The 27,767-nt window shown below is 33.4% G+C and overlaps 1 long non-coding RNA gene across 1 annotated transcript in view; it reads left to right on the forward strand.

Moving 5' to 3' along the window:
* The first annotated feature begins 310 nt into the window (after window positions 1-310).
* The window catches only part of LOC127539851 (uncharacterized), a 195,300-nt gene continuing 167,843 nt past the window's right edge, over window positions 311-27,767 (forward strand). Inside the window, exon 1 of the long non-coding RNA XR_007948037.1 lies at window positions 311-421. This is a non-coding gene — a long non-coding RNA (uncharacterized LOC127539851). The remainder of the gene's footprint in view (window positions 422-27,767) is intronic.

Raw genomic sequence — 27,767 nt, forward strand, 5'->3', positions numbered from 1 at the left:
AAAATTTAGATTATTAAAAAGTTGACATCTCTCTGTTAAGGTCTGGATTAACAAACCACATTTTAGGTTCCTGCTACATACAAAGGAAACAGAACTCCAGTTTTAATTAATGATCAGGCTGACATCTTCAGGGCCTGTGAAGTGAAAATCCAGGATAAACCATCGGGCCTGGGGGTAAAACCCAAGCACCATAAACAGTCTTGGAGTGAGAGCTAACAGTAGGCAGCCCCTGGAGACCTGACAATTTCCCTGCCTGTTTCTGAACTTTCATTTTCCCTGCCTTGTTATTAAGGGTGTCATGAGCCTTGGATGTCTTCCCGCTGCCGCCCCACAGGGAAACATGTTCCTTTCTCCTGTTCTTAAATGAGAACGAGAGAGGAGCTGAGCAGCATCAGAAGCAGCAGCAGCCCAGAAAGAAAGGGTAAGTGGCTTTCTCACCAATCTAAGTATGTCCCTTGGGGGTCCTGAATTCCAAAGGAGAGAGGGAGCAGCCTAACTAGTAGCTTTAAAGAACGGCAAGACTTCAGGGAGTATAAATGTGGTTTCTTGAAAGGGAACCCGGAGATCTACAGGCCCAATTTACACTGTTTTCAGGGCATTTGATAGACTTTGGGATACAAATACAGCTCTGAAAAGTTAAATGATTTGACCAGGGTTATATGGTTATCAGTGAAAATTACCATCTTTCCCACTGTACACGGTCCATTTTAATATTGCTATCCAAATCTCCTGATTAGCCCTAGCAGGACTAACCAATATGTCTCTGAAAGAAAAGGAGATAAGTACGGCAAAAAAGTATTGACATCACTTCGTTCTCCAGGCCAGGAAATTATGATTTTATCCCACTTATTCAAGTGAAACAAGATGATAAAGACAGAACTATTCTTCTGACCTGACATTTCTGATAAGTTTAACATGATTCCATAAAATCATATGAGTCAGATTTTGACAAAAGTTCAGATATCATTGGAAAAGTAACCGTGTAATGGAATCCATACTTGATTTGGCAACAGGAAGTCCAGGTTGGAGTCTTGGCTCTAAGATTTCCTAGGTATACGACTATGAAGAAGCCATTTTGGGACTTTGACCTATGCTTTCTTCATATTTAAAATGAACATCATAGTAATTACTAGATCTACTTCCCAGGTGTGACTCTGGGCCCAAGGTTCTATTCTCTATACTACCTAGATGTCTAACATCCACATAACTGTTCTACTAGAATTCTTTATTATATAGTTGCTAACACTGAATTAAAAATATTGAAATGAATTAATCAATTCCTCATAAATAATAATAACATATCACTATAGCAGTGATCTATGAGATCAGCTGTGTGGATATGATTCCAACCAATGCATGTATCAATCAATCGATTTCTGGCCATCTTCTGGGACCCTTGTCCTTTGCTTCCCTTTAGTTTTCTGCAGAAGGATCCATTAAAGGGTGCTGAGGTCTTTTCTTGAAATCTCTTGACATTTTAATGATGCCAGAGGAACAGAAGGGTTGTCTATCAGTTTTGTTTTACACTAACTTTGTGCCAAATTTATCTTTTTTTTTAGTCATGTATTTCTTTGCTGAATTTCTTTGTACAGCCATGTGTGAAATAAGTGGTATTTACACAGTACTTTGAAATGTATCATTATCATGGTGATATTGGTAGGGTAGCATGGTATATCAGAAAGAAACTAGCCATGGAGTGAGAGGATTTAGATTCCTTTGCCACATCTGACTTGGACCCTCTATGACCTTTGGCAAATCATTTAACCAGAACTGGCATTATTTTTCATCTTCAAAATAAAGCATTTGGATTATATCGTTTCTAGCCCTTTTAGAATTGTCTGATAGTTATGATCTCATTTGAACTTTAAAACACCACTGTTTTAGGAAAATATATCTATTATTATTCCCATTTTTATACAGGAAGAAGCCTAGATACAGATGGTTAAGTGATTTGTTCATGAATAAACAATATGCCAGAGGAAAGAGTTAACATTTGAGCTTCCTCACATCAAGTTATCTATCTGTTATTATATTGCAGTCGTTTGTCTTTTGGATGAAGATGGGAAAATTTGAAAATTTAAATGATTTGCCCAATTTGAGAATTGGAATCTAAAACAAAATTAAGGCAAATATAATAAGAAATGTAGACCAAAAGAAGTTTCCCAATAGAATGATGTTCAAATGTATTAAATAATTCTCAAATAAAATCCAATGAAATTTGTCTCATGCCATGGATGTATACATGTATATGTGTGAACTTATATAGGTATCTTTATAACAACATATCTATTTATGCATTACATATGCCTTTCTGTGTATATGTATACATATGTGTGTGCATGCATTTAGGCACATATACAGAGAGAGACAAAGTCATATGTATATGCATATATACATGCACATAATTTATGTGTATATGGAGGGGTGATAACAAAGTCATGCTTTCCAGGCAAATATTAGGAGCAAGTACATGTGCTTTAATAAAGTGATGATTAAGCAATTGTGGTGCATGAATTGCTGGACTTTACAATTTAATGAATATAAGGAATGGGGAAACATTTAAATTAGTACTAGCAAGAAAGGAAAACCAAGAAAAAATACACAGTATGGCTACAATAAGATAAATGGAAAAACAAAAACAGATTCACCAAAAACAAAACAAAACAAAACAAAACAAAAAAAACCTTAGTTCAGTAAAATTATAATTACCAATTTGGATCCTATAAACAGAGATGAGGAAATGTCTATGTATTTTGCTGAGATGGTAGTTTATGCCTATGTAGCAAAGTATATACAGTATCAGGCTTTTTTTTTTCAAATAGGAATGAAAGGAATTGAATTAAAATAGATACAATGATAGATAAATCTATCTATAGCTAGATAAAAATAATAGAAAAATAAAATACTTAATAACTTATTTATTTGTTTATATGAAAAAGAAACTGAAACTCAGATCTTTTGAATTTAAGGATGGAATTCTACCCAGTATATAGCATTACTTCTCACCTAGAAACTCTGTCTTGCCCTATTCAATCATCTTCTAACTGGAACTTCCTCCACCCCCTACCCCCATTTGTAGAATGCAAGCCACTTGGAGGAAATGGGCCTTATTTTTCTACCATTATTTATACAAAAACTAAAATGATTACAAATATAATATATTCTGTCTAAGATAAATAGTCATATGAATAATACTTATGTAAACACTACTTCTGGATAGCAACTACATATCCATTAGACTTATATATGTTTCTCCAATATAACTCTTAGGTCTTCTATATTGGCCTTGCAAAAATTCTGAAAGAATTTTAAGATTCCCTGAAAACAAGTTTTTCCTTGCATTTTTCTTTGTATAAAGAGATGGTCATCTCTAGCCTTCTTGATGTTATCCAGTTGCCTCCATAGTTATGCTAGTATGTGTGTTGGGGAAGGTTTGTTATTTCTGTATCTATATGTTGTTTCTGATTTTTTTTTAATTTTATTTTATTTAATAATAACTTTGTATTGACAGAATCCATGCAAGGGTAATTTTTTACAACATTATCCCTTGCACTTGCTTATGTTTCGTTTTTTCCCCTCCCTCCCTCCACCCCCCCCAGGATGGCAAGCAGTCCTATATATGTTAAATATGCTGCAGTATATCCTAGATATAATACATATTTGCAGAACCAAACAGTTCTCCTGTTGCACAGGGAGAATTGGATTCAGAAGGTAAAAATAACTCAGGAAGAAAATCAAAAATGCAAATAGTTCACATTCGTTTCCCAGTGTTCCTTCTTTGGGTGTAGCTCTTTCTGTCCATCATTTATCCATTGAAACTCAGTTAGGTCTCTTTGTCATAGAAATCCACTTCCATCAGAATACATCCTCATACAATATCGTTGTCGAAGTGTATAATGATCTCCTGGTTCTGCTCATCTCACTCAGCATCAGTCCATGTAGGTCTCTCCAAGCCTCTCTGTATTCATCCTGTTGGTCATTTCTTACAGAACAATAATATTCCATAACATTCATATACCACAATTTACCCAGCCATTCTCCAATTGATGGGCATCCATTCATTTTCCAGCTTCTAGCCACTACAAACAGGGCTGCTACAAACATTTTGGCACATACAGGTCCCTTTCCTTTTTTTAGTATCTCTTTGGGGTATAAGCCCAATAGAATGTTGTTTCTGATTTAACACCAACAGAAACTCTGGGCTAACATCAGAAAAAGAAAACTAAAGATCAGAGTCATATATTAGGATCTACAACAATGTGTTTGTTTGAATTGATCTCTCAGGTCTTCATTAGAGGCATTATTATCAGACTGGGAAAGGAAAATGTTTCAATTTCTCAAATACAAGTCAGTTTCATAGATCAATCTTGTTCTTCAGATAGCAAGGATCCAGCAATATCCTTTACTTTTTCAGTCAGAAGGATACCAGGGATAAAGCCTTGGTATCTTAATTGCCTTTATCCATCTAATCAAAAAAAGGAGAGGAGATCAATGAGTAAATCAAAAGTTGTTTTAATGTAAGTTTGGCTTTGTTTTTAGTTAATATGTAATATTATAATTATCAAAAATATCATTTCCTGCCCTTGCCAACATATACCATTGTTCTGATGACTGTTTAATGCCACACTTGTACTATAGGAAAATGTCTAATATTTGCTTTTAGAGTGGAGACTCCTGGTGTGAGCGCCTTGCTGTTCCATATATTACCACTGACTGAGAATTAAATTTTACTATCATTATCATTACTCAGTATTTCAGAGGCTCTTCAGTTTAAACAGGCTTTGATCTCAGCTCATCCTACTTAGTCATGGGGCCTAGGAAGGCTCAATAAATATGATTTCATTCTGAGGAACAGAAAGACACTATTATTGACTTTGTCATGCATAGAAATGGGCTGAAATTTTATCCTTCATAAAAAAGACCAATATTAGGGATGAAATAAAGTGATCAAAATATTTAATTCTATGGCCCTTTCATTAACATAAGAATCACCTCATGTTTCTCCCAATTTCAGGAATATGTTGAAATTCAGATAGTTCCTGTAGTTTGTTTTTCAAGAACTCTATTGTTGTTTGTGTTTGATTAATGGCACTTTAAATAAGGAGTTCATCTATAAAAGGTCTAAGGATTTGAGTGGTCTGCTAGAAAATTAAATAATCAAATTACATAATTCAACAATAGAATTGACAAGCTAATGCAATGATGAACTACATTAAAAGGTGCATATTTTGTAGGAATAAGGATGTTGAGTATGATCTTAAACTTTTTCCTAGTTATACATCTAAAATATTACTTTTCATTTTGGGTACCACATTTTAGTGAGGATATTGATAAGATGGGAACAATTTAGAAGAGAAGAATAAAGATAATAATATACTTCAGCTCCATGTCATCTAAAGATAGTTCAGGAACTTGGGATGCTTAGTTTGGAGATCAGAAAACTTTCAACTATCATGAGAGTTGGATTTTCCTTGCTCTTTAATCAGAAAGGGCAGAAATAGGATCAATATATGTAAGTATCAAAGAAGAAGTTTTTGACTGCAAGTAAGTATTAAGATAAAGGTAGACCTATGATTTCATTTTTATGGGGAACTTCTGTTGAGAAAACTACAACGACAAGGTTGACATTTTCTCTGCAACAAAAAACCTCAAAGAGTTTCCTATGGGGTGAGACATTACAAAACTTGGCCAAGATCACAGCCTCTACAAACTAGAGTCATGACTTATGCAAAAGCTATCTACTAAGCAAAACTAACTCCCAAACAAAATTTAAAATAAAATGAGCATTTGTTAAAAAAAAAAAAAAAAGATATTTCTAAACAAAACAAAAACCTTACAAAAATCCTTCCTAACAACTAAAATTATTAAAAAATAGAACAGGCTTCCTGGAAGACTAGCAGGTTTTCCTTCATTGGAGGTTTTCAAATAACATCAGGATGACTACTTAAAGATAATGTTGGATGAATTCTTTTTTAGGTGTGGGTTCCGATATCCATTTCCACCTTCACATTCTCTGACTGCAACCAATGCCTTTTGTTTTGTAGTCAACAAAAGAACTATAGATAGGAATCTTTTGTTCAAAGGTTCAAGTCAATCTGACCTCTTCAAGATATCTACATTACTGTGACAAAAGCTATGCTTGACTACCTAAAAGATGGAAGCTTTCAACTCTCCACATCTGCTCCCTGTTTCCCTTCTTATCACATTAACTGAATTTCCTGAAAAAAAAAAAAAAAAAAATGATTCTATTGTAGTTAACACAGCCAAGTCAATGCATTGCTATATCAGCTATGTAGTAACTTAGTACTATATAGTCCATAACATCCACAACATTGCTAGCTAAGATTCAAATGAACAATTTTATCACTGATAAGAAGAAAAGCTATTCAAGGAGAGATGCACACAAACACACACTTACACAAAACAGAACTTTTTTTATATGTTTGCTTGAGTTTTCCATATTGTCAATAGCCAGTAATCATTACCTCACCATTTCTAAAACCTCAGATAATTATATGCATTAAAGATACACTTCAGTTCCAGGTTATGGTGATTTTCTTGAACTTTGGACAATAATCAGCTCATTAATGAAATTGTGGTTCCTTTTAGCATAGAACAATAATGATTCTACCAAACACTCATAAGCTGTTAGATGTTTAAGAATGCTGGACTTTGATTCAGAAAGAACCAAAATCATATCCAGCCTCTCATATTTATTGACTTTGTGACCTTGGTATATCTCAAACTGTCTAAAATTCAATTTCATCTGATTTGTAAAATAATAAGTTAGATAATCATTTAGTGTATAATGACTGAACAAATTATTTAATGGAAAACAAATGATAAAAGAATAGTTAAGGAAAAAAATAAATCTAGGAACCTACATTCCTATGCTTCTATGAATGGATATAAATTGCAAAGGGCACAATTTTTATCTAATGGCAATAATATAAAAACAAAGAATTTAAGAATTCTCATCAACACACTATTCATCTAATGTTCCAGAAGACTGTTGAAGAAGAAGCATGCTGCCCACATTCTTACAAAGAGGGATTGAATTGAGGATACACACAAACACACACACACACACACACACACACACACACACACACAGAGAGAGAGAGAGAGAGAGAGAGAGAGAGAGAGAGAGAGAGAGGCAATAAGAGATTCTTGTGCAATAGATGTGTATATTGACATTTAAAAGTACAACAAAACTTTTGTGATACTCTCGATCTCTCTGTCTAGACACACAATAACAAGTCTTCCTGGACCTGTTGTCTTGTTATCAGATCAGGCGCTCTCATTTAGAGGACTTAGGACAGTAAAGGACCTTGGTAAGAAGGACCAAATATTGCTCTTCAAGTAGAGTCTACCTTAATGGCAGAGATATTTGTTGTAGCAGTAATTTGTCTGGTTAATGCATACAAAGCAGGACAAAGAGATGTGAGTTAACAGATGATCTTGCTTAATAAAGTCATCAACTTTATTACAACAACAAAATGTCCTAGAAACACTGAAGAATGTAGGGAAGTTAGTACTTTAATATATACCTGTTATTTCAAAACTGATTGCCTAAAATTTCATAGAGTGAGAAGGTGTGGTTAATTTTAAATGTGCAATGGGGAAGACAGATTCCCCCAACAACAACAAAAACAACTAAAATAATTGTCATTATGACAAATTGTGTCAAAAATGTATATTCATTTCTTGTCTTATTTTTTTCTTAATGGGAGGGTAGATAAATAGAAATAAAATAATTTTAAGTAAAGAAATAATTTAATTAGAATAATGGAATAGAGCTCAATAGCTTCTAAAATATCTGTTACCTGTGAATCTATGATCCTACAACTTCTTACCCCACACTTTTCCTTCTGAATGTTTCAATGCCCCCCTCATGCCAATATGCATAAAATAATCTTCATTGAAATCAATTTGTTGACAAGTGGACCTGAGGGACTTCAATAAATACTGTTTTAATGTGAGTTCTGTCTTCCCCATTGCACATTTAAAATTAACCACACCTTCTCTCTCTATGAAATTCTAGGCAGTTAGGCACTCAATCAGTCTTGAAGTAAACAGGTATTTATTAAAGTACTAACTTCTCTACATCCTTCAGAATCTAGGACATTCTCTGTGGGTTATCTGGTTAAGTACAAATGATTATTCCTCTTAAAATATAACAGAAAAATGTTTTAAAAACTGGAATTATAAGCCAATAGACAAATAACAAGAGTGTATATTTTATCTCAATAAGGACAATAACTTTAAATATTAGAGTTGTCCAATGATAGAACGGATCAACTTATAAAGCAGTAAAGATCTCAAACAGTTCAAGTAGAGGTTGAATGACAATATCACAAGAAAGTTATATAGGAGATTCCTATGTCTGAAAGCATGTAGACCGAATGACCTGCAAGTCTTTCTGAGATGGTGTCTCCGAATCTGTCTCAGACTCTGACTCATGTGTCGTTATCCCGTTGACCTGACTTTAATTATAATAATTGGCCATGAAATCTAAAACTATTAGACTAAGTCCTTCCAATAAAGGAATTCATTGAGAAGGCATTGACCCATAGGTTTTAAACTTTTGCTTGTGGTTATAGACCCCTTTGGCATGGTTTGGCAAAGTTTATGGACCTCTTCTTTGAAGACATAAAATGAAATATAAAGAATTACAAAAGAAAGTGATTATATTAAAGTATAGTTATAAAATTAAAACAAGGTTATAGATGTCAAGTTAAATACCCGTTGAAATCCTAATGTCTGATTATGACCTGGAAACTATTATACATTACAGATTAGCATTTATTAATAGGAGGCATAGATTCATTTCTCAGGTCAGCTGTCACCTTTTAGAGCATTTAGATATTAGGGAACAAGTATTGTGCTATATTTGTTAAAGAAGAAGTTGGTCAATTATAGACAGTTAGTCTTTGAGAACTTTAATAGGTTGGAACACACTATGAAAAAGGTTCCACAAAAATTTGCATTTCAAACAATTAAAGGAATGATAAAGGGACATTTATTTATTTAAATAGTTATTTCATTTCCTCAAAAACTGTGACATTAGACTTGTTCCCATATTTCTCTACTATCTGTTCTTCTCAGTCTGGTGGGGTAGGATTCAGATTTAAGGGATCTGAATGGCATTTCTGATCCTTGGTAGCATAGACTGACACCAATCCATACTTTACATGTGCCATTTGGTGAGATGTTTGAACAGACAGAGGTTGGAGCAAAGTCTCTGATACTTAATAGCAAGTCACTGAAATCTCTCTGAGCCTCAGAAGAAAATGGGGATAATATTGCATATAGCTCTTTCCCCATAGAGTGTTTGTGAAGATCAACATGTAAAGTGCTCTAAAAACATCAAAGTTCGTTGAGTGTTATTTTTTTTTTAATTTAAAACACATTCTCTGCATGTGCACATGGGACATGTGTGTTTTTGAGGTGACAGTGAGATAAACCTTCTTCAGTGTAGCATTGAATAACAAAGCATAAACAGCCAAGTGCCTTTCAGTAAGCAAAATTAATCATGGAATCCAGACTGTCACAGAGCGTCAGACTTGAAGTTAAAAAGAATCGTCTTCCTCAGTTCAATCTGGCCTCAGATACTTATTAGTTATGCGAACCTAAGTCACATGATCATGTTTACCTCAGTTTCCTCATTTATAAAATGAGCTTGAGAAGGAAATGGCAAACCACTCCCATCTGGGGAGGGAGTAGAGGGAGGGAGGGGAAAAATCAGAACAGAAGTGAGTGCAAGGGATAATGTAAAAAATTATCCTGAAATGGGTTCTGTCAATAAAAAGTTATTAAAAAAAAAAAAAAAAAAGCAACCAGACTATTTGGAAGGAGACAATAAAGGATCTGGACTTAAAAAAAAAAGAAAAAAAGAAAAAAAGAACTTTAGTATCTATTAAGACAGCACACATCAGAATTCAACATATCATATGAATCCTTGATAAAAGATAATAAAAATAAAATCTTGTTATCAGCAGTTTTTGGCCCTACACAATCCTTATTGTTTATTTTTAAAGGATCACGTTTTTATTTTTATATTTTATTTTATTTTATAAATTATATGTCACAAAGACTCAATTTCAATTGATAAATGACGGACAAAAGCAGCTACACCCAAAGAAAGAACACTGGGAAACGAATGTGAACTATCTGCATTTTTGTTTTTCTTCCCGGGTTATTTATACCTTCTGAATCCAATTCTCCCTATGCAACAAGAGAACTGTTCGGTTCTGCAAACATATATTGTATCTAGGATATACTGCAACATATCCAACATATAGAGGACTGCTTGCCATCTAGGGGAGGAGGTGGAGGGAGGGAGGGGAAAAATCAGAACAGAAGTGAATGCAAGGGATAATGTTGTAAAAAAAATTACCCTGGCATGGATTCTGTCAATATAAAGTTATTATAAAATAAAATAAAAAAATTAAAAATAAATAAATAAATAAATGAACGGATTAATTAATTAATTAATTAATTGTATGTCACGATCCCTATAGCCAGAGCAGGAAAATGAGGTCTTGGGGCTCAGGTTTCAGGAAATCACGTGATCCCTATTCCTAGTCTTGAACCTTAGGTTGCAGAGAGTCTATCTAAAGGTCAAATCCTCAGGAAGTCACGCCCACCAGGAAGTGACATGACACATAGGAAGCAGACGGCATTGGTCGAGGATGGTTACTTCCTTTTCGTCTATCCAATGAAAAGGCTTGGGTCTTTTCCTATTTAATCCAATATTCTACTTCCTGCTAGTCAGGTTCAGGAGCATATGGCTGGAGTTGTGATGGCTGCCCGGTGTGTCTGGGCCTCTCTCTGCAAGGATTAAATAAATGCTTTCTCTTTTTACCTGCAAAATAAATAAATGAATGAATGAATGAATGATATATCAAATTTTAATATTTGGAGTTTTTTTAATTTTTAAGGAAATAAGATAACCCCAGCTTTTCATACAATATTGTTGTTATTATATGAAATTATCCACGTTTCTGTACAGAAAACTTCGCAACATTCATAGGTGTCTTCCTAGAATTAAGAATTTAACCCGAATTATACAATTGCATAAAATAATTTAGTTAGTTCGTTAATTCTTAAATTATCTCTTTTGCAGGGAATATGGAAAAATAGGGAAAATAATCCATTGTAAAGTTGAGAACTCATCTACCAGCTTTGGAAAGCCAGTGAAACTCTGCCCTGCCCAAAGGACTATATAATTGCATACCCTCTGGCCTAGCAATAACACTTAGTACCTCGATATCCCAAAGAGATTTAAAAAATAAGTATGAAAAGTTAGGTTGGCAAAGAAATGGAAATTGAGGGGTTACCCATCAATAAGGGAATAGCTGAATAAGTTGTTGTATAAAATTGTGATAGATTACTGTTCTATTTAAAAATAATAGGATTGATACAGAAAAACCTGGGAAACTTAAAACTGAAACAAAATGAGATGAAAAGAATAAAGAAAACATTGTGCACAGTAATAGCAATATGTTATGACCCACTGTGAATGACTTAGTAGTTCTCAGCAATACCATGATTCCAAACAATCTTGAAGGACTTATGAAGAAAAATGCTATCTACCTCCAAGGAAGATAGGGGGATATAATAGAGTCTGGATACTGAAGACACTTTTAAACTTTCTTGATCATTGTTTTTGTTTGAATTTTCTTTTGCAACATTGTTCATATGGAAATGTTTTGCATGCCTTCATATGTATAATCCATTTCAAATTCCTTGCTTTCTCAAAGAAGAAAGATAGCAGGGAGGGAAGGAGAGAATTTGAAAGTCGAAATTTTAAAAAGTGAATCTTAAAAAGTTTCACTTAAATGTAATTGAACAAAAAAAAAAAATACAGTCCAAAGTTATCCTTCTTTGATATATTTTAATGTCAGTTGTTTTGCTAGTGAACTTTCTTCTTTTGTTCTATTTCTTTTCTTCTTCATTGTGTATGTATGTGCATGTGTATGTGTGTATGTGTATCTGTGTTTCTATGTCTCTGTCATGTGGATTGAATGAAAGATAATAGAATGGCCATAAAACAGTAAGGGGAGAAATTCAAAATTTGGAAAAAAAAGAAAGATGGAGAAACTGTCTAAAATTAGAATTATTTTTATCATTCTTTGATGATTCCATTTCTAAACCTTTTCTATTCCATTTTGGCTCAGATATTCTTGTTAATCAAGTAGTAGAAATGAGTAAATAAAAGATGAGTGAACATTTTCACACTACCCACATCCTCACCTCATTTTAAAATTATATTTTGAATACATGATTAGATAGAACACATTCTGTCTACTAAGATGTCTTTATATTATCAAAACATAAATATCTGACCTAGTTGATAATATTATGAAGGAAAAATTCCCTGGCCCATTTTAATAATTTCTGGCTATCTTTAAATATTTATAAGCAATCCAGGTTGAGCTCAAGGTAGACAATTTTTTAAATCTGAAATTGAATTTCATAAATTAAGGAAAAAATAAATTTTGAGGTGAGTATGTAGCACAATACAATGGATTTTTTTTTTCTGGTGAAATAGCTTTGTTCTAATACCATTACTCAATTCCATTCACTCAAATCTATACAAATAAGACAAATCATAAATTCATAAGGATACTTCCATGTGTCCCCTGCCCCCCAATAGAGTCCTTTGGGTACTGATAACTGAAATAGGACTCATCTAATCATCCTAGCATTATATCTGTCTAGCTTTAATTCCCTTCAAATTAAAATGAATTCCTTGATTTTAACAGAGATTTCATTAAAAAAAAGCACTTTTGAATTGTTTTAGGTACTAATCCTATTGTAGTTTTTAACTTCATCTTATGTAATACCAAGGTGTTGTCATTATTGATTCTTTGGAATCAAAAATGGTCATTGACTCCTTTTTTAAACTTAATTTAAAAGGACGAGAATGTATCTTATTCTTTTTTGTTTTCAGGTTGCATTTCTCTTTATGGTTCATGCCTACATCTGAAAGTCTGTGCATATTATTTTTAAAATGGGTTCAACAAATTTTGGATTATTGGGAATAGAGGAAAGTGGGTTGTACTATTCCCTTGACACATTACTCACTAGCTTCTTTTGCTGTTTCTTTCCAGGCTTCTAAATTCCTAAAAGTTAGGCACTATACTAATTATTTATTTTGAGTATGCATGATGGTGATATGGACCAAAAAAAAAAAAGGAAGGAAAGAAAGAAAGAAAGAAACACTCTCTTATCCCTGTGAAGTTCTGCCACCTCTTAAGCTGAAAGATGAACTGATCATTATTCTCCTATCAAACTAAAGTGATCAGTGCAGAATTTGAGATAAGCAATTTTTACAAATATTTGAGTCATACGACAGACGAAAACCAAAATATTCCATAAGCTGTATGATTCAATAAATTCCATGACTAACAGTCTTGTTTAACTTTCCATGGTAAAAAGTAACAAAAGGAATAGAGAGAATTTCAACTTCAGCTTGAGAATTTGAAAGCAGAGTAAGAAAAAAGATGAGGGGAATTAGAAGAATAAGTAGAGAGTATATGATTGAAATGAAAGTAATATTTTTTTAGTTATCTGTCTCATGATCTTGATTGTTTTTCCCATCTTAAGTTGTTTTTTTATTAGTTATGGTAAGAGGGTTAAGTGATTTCTGAACGTTTGTTAAAAGCAATTGTTCAGTAATAGCTACTGCTAACCATACCAACCAAATTTATAATACCTAATGACTTTAATTTTTCCATAGTTTAAATCCCTGCTCAAAAAAAAGATGCATTTGTGTGCAGATCTTTTTCTTCTTTAAAATATAATAATGATGGTTCTTTCTGGGAGAAAACAGGTTTCTCGGGGAGGTTTTCTGGAAGCAGTCTTAGTATCGTCAAAAGTAATAATCACCTCAAAACATAGCCAGGTGATAAAAGTTCAGATCTTTTATTGCCTCCAATATAGCCCGGTTAGCTTAGAGTCCTATCTCTCTGCTTGGTTCCAAGAGCTCCTTCCGAATGTCTCCAAATCCAAAGGTTTGTCCTTCAGTCCAGCCAGCCAAGTGGAAAATGGAATGGATCTCTCTTGCCTTGGAGAGAGGGCTTCTGGCTCTTTAACCCGAAGTAACTAACTAACCTGAAGCTAAAAGCCTCTTTATATTTGATTTCTCAAACGTTGACTCCTCCTTCTGGAGGGACACCCAAGGGAGGTGTGAATTCACAAAGTTAAAAAGTTTACTTTATGAATCTCCCATATTTGTGAACTCCAATGAGTAAAGGTGTGAACACAAGCATTGCATCAATTAGTTCTCCTTAGTACCTTGTTTCAGGTTCTGGCCCAAAACATCAACTCTGATGAGTTAGCAGTTTGTGAAGATTCCAACAGCATTTATTTCCCCTCTTCCTTCTCAGAAACATATGGAGCTGAATAGTTGAGGTACTACAGCTGAGTGTCTCCCAAATGCCACCAAAGGCATGTAACTAAAGAAGTCTTAAATTGAGAAGCAAGTGGGGAATCAAGAAGATCTGGATTCAAATCATGCCTCAAAGTTTTACTACCTTTGAGATCTCAAGCCATTTACCTTCTGTGGACCTCAGTTTCCTTTTAGGAAAAATGAGTGGGTTGGAATAGAAAACATCTGAAGTTCTTTCCAGTCTTAAATCTATAATTCTAGGTATATGTATTATGCTATACTCTAGTGATGTAAAGACAGAATAAAAATAACTTTAATCTGATGGTGGTTAGAGATAATACACATATAGGTAATTACTTGATATTTTGAGGTAGGAGAACATACTGACATTGAGGCACATAAAGAAAGGTTTCTTTTGATGCTATTTACTTAAGTGGTTCTTTACAAATTGAAAAGCAGTATCTTATACATTATCTCATTTAGACCTGCTGGTAAGTACGTCAGATTTTTTGTTATCATTTTACAAGCAAAGAAATAGAATTCAGAAGATTAAGGAAGTCAAACTAGGATTCTAATGTTAGAAGAAAGATTTGATCCTAGGTTTCTTTATTTGTAAAAATATTTTATTTATATTATTATTTGAGTTCAAATTTGGCACACCAACAACTTCCCATGACCATTCTCTAGAAGATGAACCTTCTGTAAAGTCATTTAGCAGATAATCAAATTGTGTGTGTGTGTGTGTATGTGTGTGTAAAATTTCCAGTAGAACATACAATTCATGGGAACAGGGATTATTTCATTTTTGTCTTTATTTCTTGTTAACAGTTTTTCTGGCCGTTGTAGATGCTTAATAAATGCATGTGAAATTGAACTGACTTCTTGAAAGGAGTTTTGATTATATTTGTGTTTCAAACTAAGTCTTCAAAATTTAGGATAGACTATGGCATTCTCAGAAAAATATAGAGTATTTAGACTTGCATATGAGTAAGTAAATTAGCAACATATTTCCTACACAGTCCAATGACACTACAATTAATACCTTGGTAACTCAGGAATTTGTTAAACTTACCTCCAACAGCAAGAAACTTTTCCTAGTGTTCCTGCCCATTTTTTCTGCTTCTTATTATAATAATAAAAATAATGTTCATAATTAGTAGCAGTTACAACAATAAATTTTCACTTGGGGTGTCTACAACTCAAAGGTCAATAAATGCATCCTAATAAAAAAACAACTACTTAACCATTGATAGGAAATTTGTTTAATAAAGCTAAGAGAAAGTAGAAAAAAAATCATTTGATAGCCAAATGAAATGAATTACAATTAAAAATTAGACAAAGAAAGTGAGCAAAAGCATTGAGATGTGAGAGTGAGATGAAAAATGAGAGTATAAAAAACCATTACAACTGCATTCAAGTGTGGGCTTTTTTATACCATTGGTATGTAAGCTCAGGCAAATTGACTTATTGGTCTAGGCAACTCCCAAGACTAAACTTTACAAAGGAGATTTAGAACTATATTCAGAGGAATTCCTTGCAGGGAATACAGAAAGAAAACAAACAAAAAAAGGAACATCCTTGCCTTCTAGTTCTATGGATCACATAATTTTCCTATCCTTATACTTACTCCCCCAAGGAGAGGTGGACCCTTTAATCATAACTTTCAAAGTATTTCAAACTATATCAAAATTCACTTTAGGAGACTTAAAGGATATCTGGTCATGGTTCTTTGAATATGGCTGGAATTAATGTGTTAACACCAAAGACATTCAAATTGCCTATAGACATATGCTAAAATTAATAAATCAAAATGTTAAAAGAGTTCCCTAAAACTTTTACTTAGGTTTGGAATTTCTCTTTGCATATACAATTGTTTCTATCTCCTTACTTGCCATTTTTATACCTCTTTGAATTCTTTTGAAACAGGAACAGATCTCTTCTTCAATAAAATGTTTTTTTTGTTTGTTTTCTTTTCAATGAAAAGAGCTCTGAATTTGATGTCAAAGGACTTTGGTTCAAATTAATACTCTGTTGATCCTAAGGGAGGCAATTTCAATTCTCTAGGCCTCAGTAATTTGGCCTGCAAAATGGAATTAAGCTAGGTGATCTCCAAAGTTCTGTCTAGATCTAAACATAAACTCCCAAACTTTAGGCTACCATGGTTCCTGTTGTCTCTTTTTCTTTTCCCTTAGCAGTAATCTATCTTTCCATCCTTTAATTAGTCTTTTAAGTACCTTCTTTTTGTCAGACAAAGTACAAAGTGATGGTAATAAAAAAGCAAAAGTGAAAATGTAAGCTGCCCTCAGGGAGTTAAAATTCTACTGGGAGAAACTATATGCACTGAGATAATTCCATGGAAAATGCATATCTATAGACAGTGCACTGTAATTTGGTTGGAATAGGGAATTCAAAGGGAGAAAACTTCTATTAGTATAAATGTGCACCGTTCAGCGATTTAGACTCTTGGGAAGTTGAGGGGTTCACTGTCTTGCTCAGAGTCCCACTAATATGGGTTGGAGGCCAGAGATGAGCCCTGGTCTTCCTGATTTTGAGATCACCTCTGTGTTTAATAGAGCATGGTGGTCTCATTGTAAAATATATGAAGAGAAGATTTGGAAAGAAGTTTCACATCTCCTACTTCCAAGCCATCACTGTCACCTTTTTCCTAATGAAACTCAAGCTGGGTTATTAAGGCCACCCTGTTCTTTGAGAGTAAGTTTTCAACAGATTTTGCCCAGGAATAGGGCCCTGCTTCCCTTCCTCCTATATTCAAAGGAAGATGCATCAGCACAAGCCCTTCTTCTCAGCTTCCTTGTGTTTGATTGTGTGTGCATGGGTGTGTATACATGTTTGCTTTACCTCTAAAGGCTTTTTAAGAACAGAGATTGGCTTGCTTGCTTATATTCCTATCCTTAGTGCTTAGCTCCTGGCGCATTGTTGTTCAGTTGTACATGACTTTTCATCACTCCATTTTTGGGGAGGGGGGCAAGGGCAAAGATACTGGAGTGGTTTGCCATTTAATACCCCATTTCATTTTACAGATGGAAAACTGAGTCAAACAGGATTAAATGACTTGCCCTGGTTTACATGGATAGTAAAAATCTGAGACTAGATTTAAGTTTAGGAAGATTTCAAGCCTGGCAAATAATCCACCATCTAACTGCCCTTGGCATATTGTGCATACTTAATAAATGTTCTCGCTCTCTCTCTCTCTCTCTCTCTCTCTCTCCTCTCTCTCTCTCTCTCTCTGTTTCTCTGTGTGTCTGTCTTCTTTCATCCTCTTTGTCTTTCTTTTTCTCTGTCTCTCAATCATCCATTCCTCCATCTATTTATCTTAAAAATGAGTAGTCTTCCTGCACTATCTGAAGTCAGTTAAATTACATATGACCTTTCTCTGAAGGTTCTCTCATGTGCTTCAGTTCTATTGCTTCAATTTAATGAGTCCCCAGCCCAGTTTCATTTAAATATTTAATAGATTACCTACTAAAAAGAGATATTTACTTCAATGGTATAACAAGAATAAACATACAAATATTTCCCTGGAGGACATCCTACCACTTTGTACCCTTTCAATCACTTGGGAATGGTGTGGGAGAATAGGTTCATAGCTTAACTCAGTTCATATATAGGACAGTTTCACCAAGTTTCAATTATGAAGCCCCATGGGCTCACAACCCAGCACATGAGTTTCTCTGGGCTTCTCTGCTTTGTTGGCAATAATGAACAACCTGAGATACTGGCTATAAGAGACTCTACTCCCTACACTTAAAAGTGAAAAGGTCAAATAAAAGATACTAAAACCTTAAAGCCATTTCTCAGGGACACAGTGCCTGTAAGGAGAGAAGAAAGATAATTCTTCACATTCATCGTGTGTATGTGGTATCCATCCTGTGAGTGAAAAGTATCTTCATTAAGAGAAAAGGAGAAGGGGAGGGAAGAAAGAAAGAGACAGACAGGCAGACTGGAGATCGATAGAGACAGAGATTGTCTCTGTCCTTGTCTCTTTGTCTCCGTCTCTGTTTCTCTGATTCGGGGTCTCTGTGTGTCTGTGTCTGTTATTCTCTCTCTCTCTCTCTCTCTCTCTCTCTCTCTCTCTCTCTCTCTTTTCTCTCTCTCTCTCTCTCCATCATCTATCTCTTTATCATGATATATCTATCTTTTAAAATAATATGGGGTAATAACACTAACAACTGGGGGAGGTCAGAAAGACTTCTTAATGCAGATGTTAGTCCTTAGTTTCTTGAAGGAAAATATTAATTCAAAGCAGTGGAAGTAAAACCAAATAGATTCCAGGTTAGACTGGAGCCAGCCTATGTAAAGTCAAGGGGTTGAAGACAGTATCATTCATTGGCAAATGGCCTACTTTTCTGGAATATAAATCATATGAATGAGATACATATAGGAGGAAAACAAAACAAAATAAACAAAAATAAACAAAAAAAAATAAACTTGGTCAGGTTGGCTGGAGTTTTATAAACCAAACAGGTAAGTTTACATTTCATGAGCTATTGTTGCAGCGGTACTCAAACTTTTTAAATAGGAGGCCAGTTCATTGTCCCTCAGACTGTTGGAGGGCCGGACTATAATAAAAACAAAACCTTTGTTTTGTGGGCCTTTAAATAAAGAAACTCCATAGCCCTGAGCGGGATAAACATGCTCAGCTGCTCTATCTGGCCACCGGCAGTAGTTTGAGGACCCCTGGAATAGAGGATCTTAAATAGGGGTTTGCCATGGTCATTATGGGCTTCGGTCACAGGGGTCTGCTAATGATATGGAAATTAAATTATTGTAGAAAGACTGCATATATGATCACTTCATTCCCCAGTTTCTAGACAGTTTCTTTATTGCTTTGGGCCATAGTGACTTCTTCCTCTAAGTTTATTTTGTTATTATCCAGTCTTGTCCAATTCTTTGTGACCCTATTCAGGGTTTTCTTGGCAAAGATAGTGGAGTGGTTTGACATTTCCTTCTTGAACTCATTTCCTCTATGAGGTAATTAGCATTAAATGACTTGCTTAGGATGACACAACTAATAAATGTCTAAGAACACATTTGAACTCATGTCATCCTAAGTCTAGAACTGGCACCCTGCCTACTGTGCCACCTAGCTGCCCATCTAAATTACTGTTGATCTTTAAAAAATTAATCTCCAGTCAGGACTTTTTTCCCCTTTCTCCATGTTACTCAAAATAGGCAGACCCTGTTTCTTACATCCCTCCACCCCCACTTCCTCCAATTCTTCATAATGCTATATACACATTTTTTGCATATTGATTGAAAATTTCCTTTTAACACCAGGAGATATTAGGTTTTTTTTGTGTCTTGGACTATTTGGCAATCCAGTAAAGTCTATGCAGCTCTTATCAGAAGGATGTTTTTAAGTGCAACAACAAAAATAAATAATTAAAAGCATAGAATTACAAAGGAAACCATTTATATTGAAATACAGGTATTAAAAAAAAAAAAGTTAAAGGATACAAGATTAAGAACTCCTGCTCTAGGCAATTTTCTAATCATTAACTTTCCCAAGAACACATTATGGTTCAAAGATATTAATTCATAAACTGGGCTAGACTCCACTAGACAATTATCTATTGAGAGTTTTACTGAATAATAACCATATATTATCTATATATAGTTTCCAAAGCATTTTGTGTGTGTGTGTGTGTGTGTGTGTGCATGTGTGTGTGTGTGTGTGTGTGTGTGTGTGTGTAATTTCATTTGAAGTCTCAAAGAACTCAGTAAGATCAATGCCATAGGCCACTGAGAAACTAATGTTTTAACAGGTTAAGGACTTTGTCCTAGAGTAACATAGTTAAAAGGGATCAGACACCAGATTTGAACCATTCCTTTCTTACTAGAACTCTAAGACCAGAACCACCATGTTATATAACTATCCACTTCTCCTTGCCACCTCTAGACCCATCTACCCCTAATCTTGTGGATGTCACATATTAAGGTTGCTGCCCTCAAGGCAAACTTAGAACAATGAAACAGGTTCAATTACAAAACTACAAACAAAAATATATTGCTTTTGTTGACTTTAGGTTTTTTCTGTCCATTCCTATTTAGACTGCTGAAGATAAAACTCTATTAACAATGAAATTTGTCTTGGTATCTTCCAGAGTTTTGATGGTTTTGATCCAATAGTACTGTGACTGGATCTAGATTCCAAAGAGATCACAAGAGAAGTAAAAGGACCACATCTGAAAAAATTTTGTAATAGTTCTTTTGTTATTGAGAAGGAACTGGAAATTGAGTGGATGCCCATCAATTGGGGAACGACTGGATAATTCATGATATAAGAATGTGATGGAATATCATTCTTCCACAAGAAATGATGAACAGACAGATTTCAGAAAAGCCTGGGAAGACTTTCATGAAGCTGATTAAACTGAGCAGGACTAGGAGAACGTTATACACAATAACAGCATGATTATATAATGATCAACTATGATAGATTTAGTTCCTCTCAATAATATAATGAATCTAGGGATTCTTATTAAGTGGAAAGGAAGAATTTTAATAGTGAATTTAATAGCTCAATATAACACAAGGCGACTGCCTCTCTGATATAAGCTTCCCAGGAAAAAGGCTAACTTTTTTCAAAACTTTTGCAAATGTTCCTTTTTGTTTAAAGGCAAAGGGGACACATGATTCGTTTTGTAATTCCATTTCTGATTTCTGACTGTGCTGACAAAAAAGGTTCAAGAGACAGTTTGGGAGTTATTTAATCATTTTACTAATAAGCCCAGCACATTTATCAATAAAAGGATGGTCATTTGACTGTCTTATTTAGACCAAAGATAACATGGTAATTGGCTCACAGTTTATATACCCTTCAAAGAGTAGAATTTAAGAAGTGGAAATCATCCTTGATTTGGTTAATAATTAATGAGATAATAAATATAATGAGGAGTTGAGAATGACATCTCTAAATCCAGACTTACTTCCAATCTTGGTAAATTTAGATAAAAAAGCCATTCTTCACACAATTTAGGGAAAAAAAAAGTTTTTCCTCCATCCTAGTTTGATGGTATGGAAGTCACCTTAGACTAGAGATTCCTTGTAAGATTGGGTAGGATTGATAGAAAAGAATAACTCAACTTTCAAAGTCTAAGGTCTTGAAAACAGAAAAGGGAAAACTCTAAATCTCCCCAAATCATCAGTTTTTAATAATAATTTCTCTCATTCCCCCATTTGAATGTATTGGGAGATGAAACCTTACTGAACCACTAACTGATATAACAAAAATTTCATCAAAGGTTCCTAAGTATGGAATTTATGAAAGAAAACATTTTAAGGATAAATGGAAAAGATGGACAGTTTCTTTGCCAAAATCAGAGGGAACAATCCCCTTTGATAAATAGACCTTACCAATAAGAGGTACAAAAGGAAAGTTAACAACAAAATATAAGCTCACAGATCTCATTTTATACAGCTTTTTAGTTTTCTGAACACCATCTGATGCAACTTTCTCATCTAGGTGTGGTCTTAAAGACTGCCTTCTTAGACTTGGGTCACTTTTAGACATTCTCTTCTCTGTTAAACCAATCTCCTATGAAATCTTTCTTAAGAAAAATTTAAATGTAATTTGCCAATAGCTCAGATGATGAAAGTTAGTTTATATTTTATATTTCTGTTATTAGAAAATCAAATTTGGAACTTTTTTAGAGCAGGAAATTTAAAATTTTATGTTGATTAGTTATCATGTTGAAATACATACATATGCATGCATAATACATATATACATGCACATATATATTTGTGTGTATCTATTAACAAAATGTTTTTTGTTTATAAGATTTGCTTTTTATTGTCTGTATAAAGAAAAGCAGTAAATTACTCAGCTCACAGGCCCATTCTATGGCATTAATTTGGTACTATGATACTACTGAGAATATCTGTTAAAATGCAGCAAGATGTAGCAGTACAAACTGTCTCTAAAGTCAGAAGTGTTAAATTCAAATAATGCCTTTGATGCTTCTTTTGATGCCCTTGGTTAACTTCCTTATTTTCTGAAGATTCTATTTCCTTACTTGTAAAATTGATTGTGGTAGAATTACATAACCTTTTAAAGTACCATCCAAATATAGATCTATTAACGTATGTTCTTCCTATGGTGGCTGGGAGATAAATAGCCATCATTAATACCATTTTACAGTATTAAAAAGAGGCAAAGTCCATGTTTTCTGACTACAGTTCAATATAATACAAGGAGACTACCTCTCTAATATAAGATATAACAAAATGGTAAGTATTAATTTAGCATCTTTTGGTTCCTTTGCAAATAAAGTATGGGAGTGGATGGGGTGGAACTTCAATCTATGTAACTATTCACTTTAAGGAGTTTTATGGCTGTTTATTATTTGAATTAAGTAGTTCATGACTTTAAAATGTGAAAAAGTATTGAAAAAGTTTTTTTTTCTTTTGTTCTTTTAATAATTGGCATAAAGAATTCTGTGCAAACTTCTTATTTTAATGATGAAAAATAATTCCTGCTCTTGAAATTATAGTTCAAACAAAATAGATTTTTGGAAATTTAAAAAAGAAGTTCAAAATACTCCTTATTACTTCAGAGTTTCCAAGTTACCCAGAATGTCAGTGACTTTCTTAGTCTCTTGTGACTAATATATGTTTGCGACATAATTCCCTACTCTCAGGATATCTTTATATCCTACATGCATTTTTACTTTTCCCTGAAGTAATTTTGATGGGTTCTTTAATTGGCTCCTTATGAAAGTCATTATAAAAATTACAAATTCCCTCAAATGATCTAGCATTCTATTCTATTTTTGCAAAGTCTTATTCACTGACCCTGTTAATTAACTTTCTGCATTTTTTCCAGTGATAGGTATTGATGATAGTTTGATAGATTTCACATCCAAGAAAAGATTATAGCCTCATAGACAGCAAATAAGGCATTCTTCATCTATTCAGTCTTTCTTTTATGGGTGTTTACTTCAAATTCTTTGATGTGAATATGAATCTAATATAGGGATCTTCACAATTCTCTAGAAATTGGTAAAGTGAGCATAATTTCTTCTGCCAACATGATCTCAGTGCCATATTCATCTATAGAATATAACTTTCTAATTTGGCAGTTATTCTAGACTTCTTCCATGACAGTTGCTGAAAAACTTGGTGAACATGCATCTGCCTGATTTGTGCTTTTCATAATGTGAATAATCAGAGGAACTAAAATTGCTCATTTTTATATCTTTAAAATATTTTGACATATGTGTACCAAATACCTTGTTTGATTGAAAAATGAAGTTGAAGATTATTCAAATGGTGACCAACTTGTTTAAACAGAAGAAGTGATATAAAAGATTTCGATTTTTTATATCTCGGAGGATTAAGTAGGGGTAAATTGGTTGCAAAGAAAGAGTATCACAGTGAAAAGTCCTTGTGTTCCACATTCACATAATATACAGGTAATGATAAGATGAGTAATATACTATTTATGTTGAATTTGTGGGAGAAATATATTGAGAGTCTTACAAGATAAGAAAACGAGAGAGTTGAAAGGTTAAATGAAGAGAATACCTAAATTGATAAGATTATAGATCCTTTGGAATGGTGGCTTATTTCTTTTACATGAGTAATTAGTCTCTTTGGATATAGTCATCTTTGATTATTCTGGGAGAGTTATATTTTGTGTGGTTCCTGGGAAAGATTTGCTACTGAAAAAAAAGTTCATTAGGATTATTATCCTCATTTCCATGAATTGCTATTGAAAGACTATTTAGAAGTAACAAATAATTCAAGACAACCATTGACTAAACTACTACTAAAATGATAGAATATTGATACCCTTAAAGGACACGAAACATAGGATAGAGGAAAAGGATGGGATATAGAATATGAGTCATATAAAAACAATTCCTAGATTACAGTGATGGATAATTTTGCATGAATCTCATAACATACTTGTTAAGTAGTTTTCCAGCTTTTGCTTAAAGACTACTAGTGGCAGGCACCCCAAAATATTCTAATATATCTCCTTCCATATTATTACAATTGATGTAATATTTTGGGGGAATGGTGAAGTGGGTTAATTGTTTTGTTTTACTTTTTTCAGTTCAGAATTTCCAAGTAAGTAGCAAATTGTTAGATATTCTAATCATCTATGGATTTGAAAAAGAGCTTTTCTACTTTGAAAAACAGACCATTAACATCTTTGGATAGTTCACCAATCACTCTATTTTTCATTTCTGTCTGTTTTGTTAAGAATCCTATGCATACTCCTAAATTACAACCCTAATGTGGTTCTAAAGAATTGATTCAGGGAGGCCTGATTTAGATTTGATTTAGATTTAGAAAGGATTTGAGTGGACTCATTTCAATTCACTTCTGAACAAGAATCCCTTCTGCAGTAAAAGAACCAACCAATGATTACTGCCTCTTAAGGAATTTTAATAAAAGAGAACCCAGTTCTTAGAGGGGATGACCAAGCCATTTTTTGAACATTCTATCGCTGGATACTTTTTCCTTCTGTCAAGCCTAAATTTGTCTTTCCCCCCCATCTATGACTAACACATGCTAATTTTTCCATTTGTGGTCTATCTGGACAAGTTGAATGCTTCTTCAACAAAACAACTGTTCAAATATTTATATGCAGGCATCATATCCCAGTGAATTCTTCTGTCCATTAAGAAGTCCAAGATCTATCAATTCATAGAGGATGATGTCATAATAATTTATCATAGCCCCCCTCCTCTAAAGACTCTTTAGATTGTTCATACTCTTCCTAAAATGTGTAATTCACAACTAAATTCAATAATTAGATGTGCTTTAATCTAATAAGGCAAAATATAGATAAACCATGAAATCTAAAACAATATTTTAAAAATTGATCTCATAACTATTTTTAAAGAATCTTGATTGATATATTTTTCTTCTAAATTCTGACCACCATGCCTTTCTTAGTGGAATCTAAGTTTTTATGTGCTTTTTAATTTTTTTTTTATTACTAAATGTTAAAGCTAGATTCCAATTAGTATGAATAATGAATCCTGTGAAGTTGTTGCTATGAGACTTTGTCTACTGCTGGGCCCTAGTTGATAGAAGTGACTCCATGTTTGACCACTGATTAAATCATCAAACAGATCAAGAATCTTCTATGTGCCCAGAAACTGACTTGATCATCTATGTTTAGTGTTAAAAAACACTAAAAAAGGAAATGTTAGCAAATGAACAGTGTGCTAAATTTCATTTAATGTAATAGCTAATAATTAATATTTATTATGTATCAAGCTAAATGCTAAGTACTTTAAAACAATTGTACTGTGCTAAGTGATTTAAAATGATCACTTCATCTGATCATTATATCAATCCTGGGAGATATTAATATTTTTATTATATTTTATATGTTATACTATATATACTATATTAATATTCTTATTTTACAGATGAGGAAACTAAGACAAGCAGCCATTGAAGGATATTGTCCAGAGTTACCCAGCTAGTAAATGGCTAAGATGAAATTTGAACCCTGACATATTATAAAAATATGAGTGCTATCTAGCTGTCTCCCTAATTTAATTCAGGTAAAATTTAAAAAAAAAACAAAAAACAAAAAACTTTCCTCATCAGTGTCCTTGTGGTTGATAAGGCAATATAGAATACCTACTACTTTTGTGCTCCTAAATTACCCTCCCTTCTTAGGCCCTTTCAATCTTCCTAGGAACAATAATCAGATATAAAGGAAGAGATTCAGGAGACCTGGGCTCTCTGTTGGGGAAAACCAACAAATTAAAATTGTTTTATGTTCAAGCTATTCTCAATATCAACTTATGAGTCTAAAGGATAAATGAAACACACACATTCACGTGTCTGTGAGAATAAACTGTCTGATTCATCTTTTGAGTATTTACGTTCTATCTTGTTATATCCTTACTCACGATTTTCTCAGTTTGCATGTATTTCAATTTGTAATTTTCAAAGTTATAATTATGTAAAATCTAGTAAGGCATTCCAGTTCATTGGAAATATGATGTTTGAATTAAAATAATATAACCATTTTATTGGTTCATTACTCATTCTAATTGGGATCTTGCTATATGTGTGTGGTCATATCCCTCTACTATGGCCATGTGCATACACAAAAACACACATATGTATGCACACACACATGTGTATATGCTTACATGCATATGTTTACATATGAATGTGCATTAGCACACATAAACATGTAGCAATGACTATACATATATACCTATAGGATATATATATATATATATATGCATGTTTATGCATTTGCATCAATAGATAATATGATTTTTGTAGCATCATATAGAATTAAAATAAAAAACTAAAATTAAAACAAAAACAAACCTAAAACTAGGCTCTAGTCATTGTGAATAAAATTTCCAAAGAAATAAATTGTCATAAATAAATTAGTTACCTTTTATACATATACTAACTGACTTTGTCATGGCTTCAGGCTAGCCAATAGGGCATTTATAGATGAAATGAAAAGCTGCCTAATTTTCAGTTAGAAAAAGTTGTGATACCACAAAGAAGGAGACTTTCAATCTGTTACAGTCCTCTGGCTACAGAGAGGTCATCCTACAGGTAGAAAGTTAATATTTTGTAATCATCTCACACTTTTGTTAAAAAATATATATTTTTATTATCTCAACAGCCACTTGCATAGAGAAAATTAAAAGCTTTAGTGAAATATGTATAGAGTTTGAAATGGGAGAAGGGAAAATGATTTGTTGTTGCACATATATATGACTAAGACATCCCTGGGCTCATAGTTATAAGAACAACAACAATAATAATAATTAATAATAATAATAATAATCTGAAGTTTCTGAACACTAACCAAGGGTCCAAAAGAGACCCAAATATTTTATTATCTGCTAAACTTGATTCTACATGTTTCTACATAGAAAGTGGGTTCTACTTGAAAGGAGGAGTGTTATTTTTTTATTCTCATATATTTTAAAAGACTAAAAAGCACATTTGAATTTTCAGTTGGCTCACTGCAGGAAAAAGAAAAAGCATTTTACAATTATCCAATGAATTTGTGGGAGGCTAGATAGGCCCCCCCTCTCCCCCCGAGAATGTATGAAAATGAGAAGACTTTAGGCTATATTTGTATCGACATAATGTCAGCAAGATATAATTCATTCAATCTGATCATCTTGGGAATTTCAAGGTGAGAAAACTAAATTCCAAGTAAAAGTGGAATTATTGAGAACGGAATATAATTTGAGATTATTTTTCCATAGTGCAATGATGCTATATCATTTTAGTTCATCAGATTTGCACAAAACTATATTAAATTTTTGTTATCCATTTGGGAAATACAAGTATTATGGGTTTTTATTATTATTCCACTTCAGATGTTATTAAA

This window comes from Antechinus flavipes, chromosome 6 (assembly GCF_016432865.1).
Source record: "Antechinus flavipes isolate AdamAnt ecotype Samford, QLD, Australia chromosome 6, AdamAnt_v2, whole genome shotgun sequence".
Taxonomy (NCBI): Eukaryota; Metazoa; Chordata; class Mammalia; order Dasyuromorphia; family Dasyuridae; genus Antechinus; species Antechinus flavipes.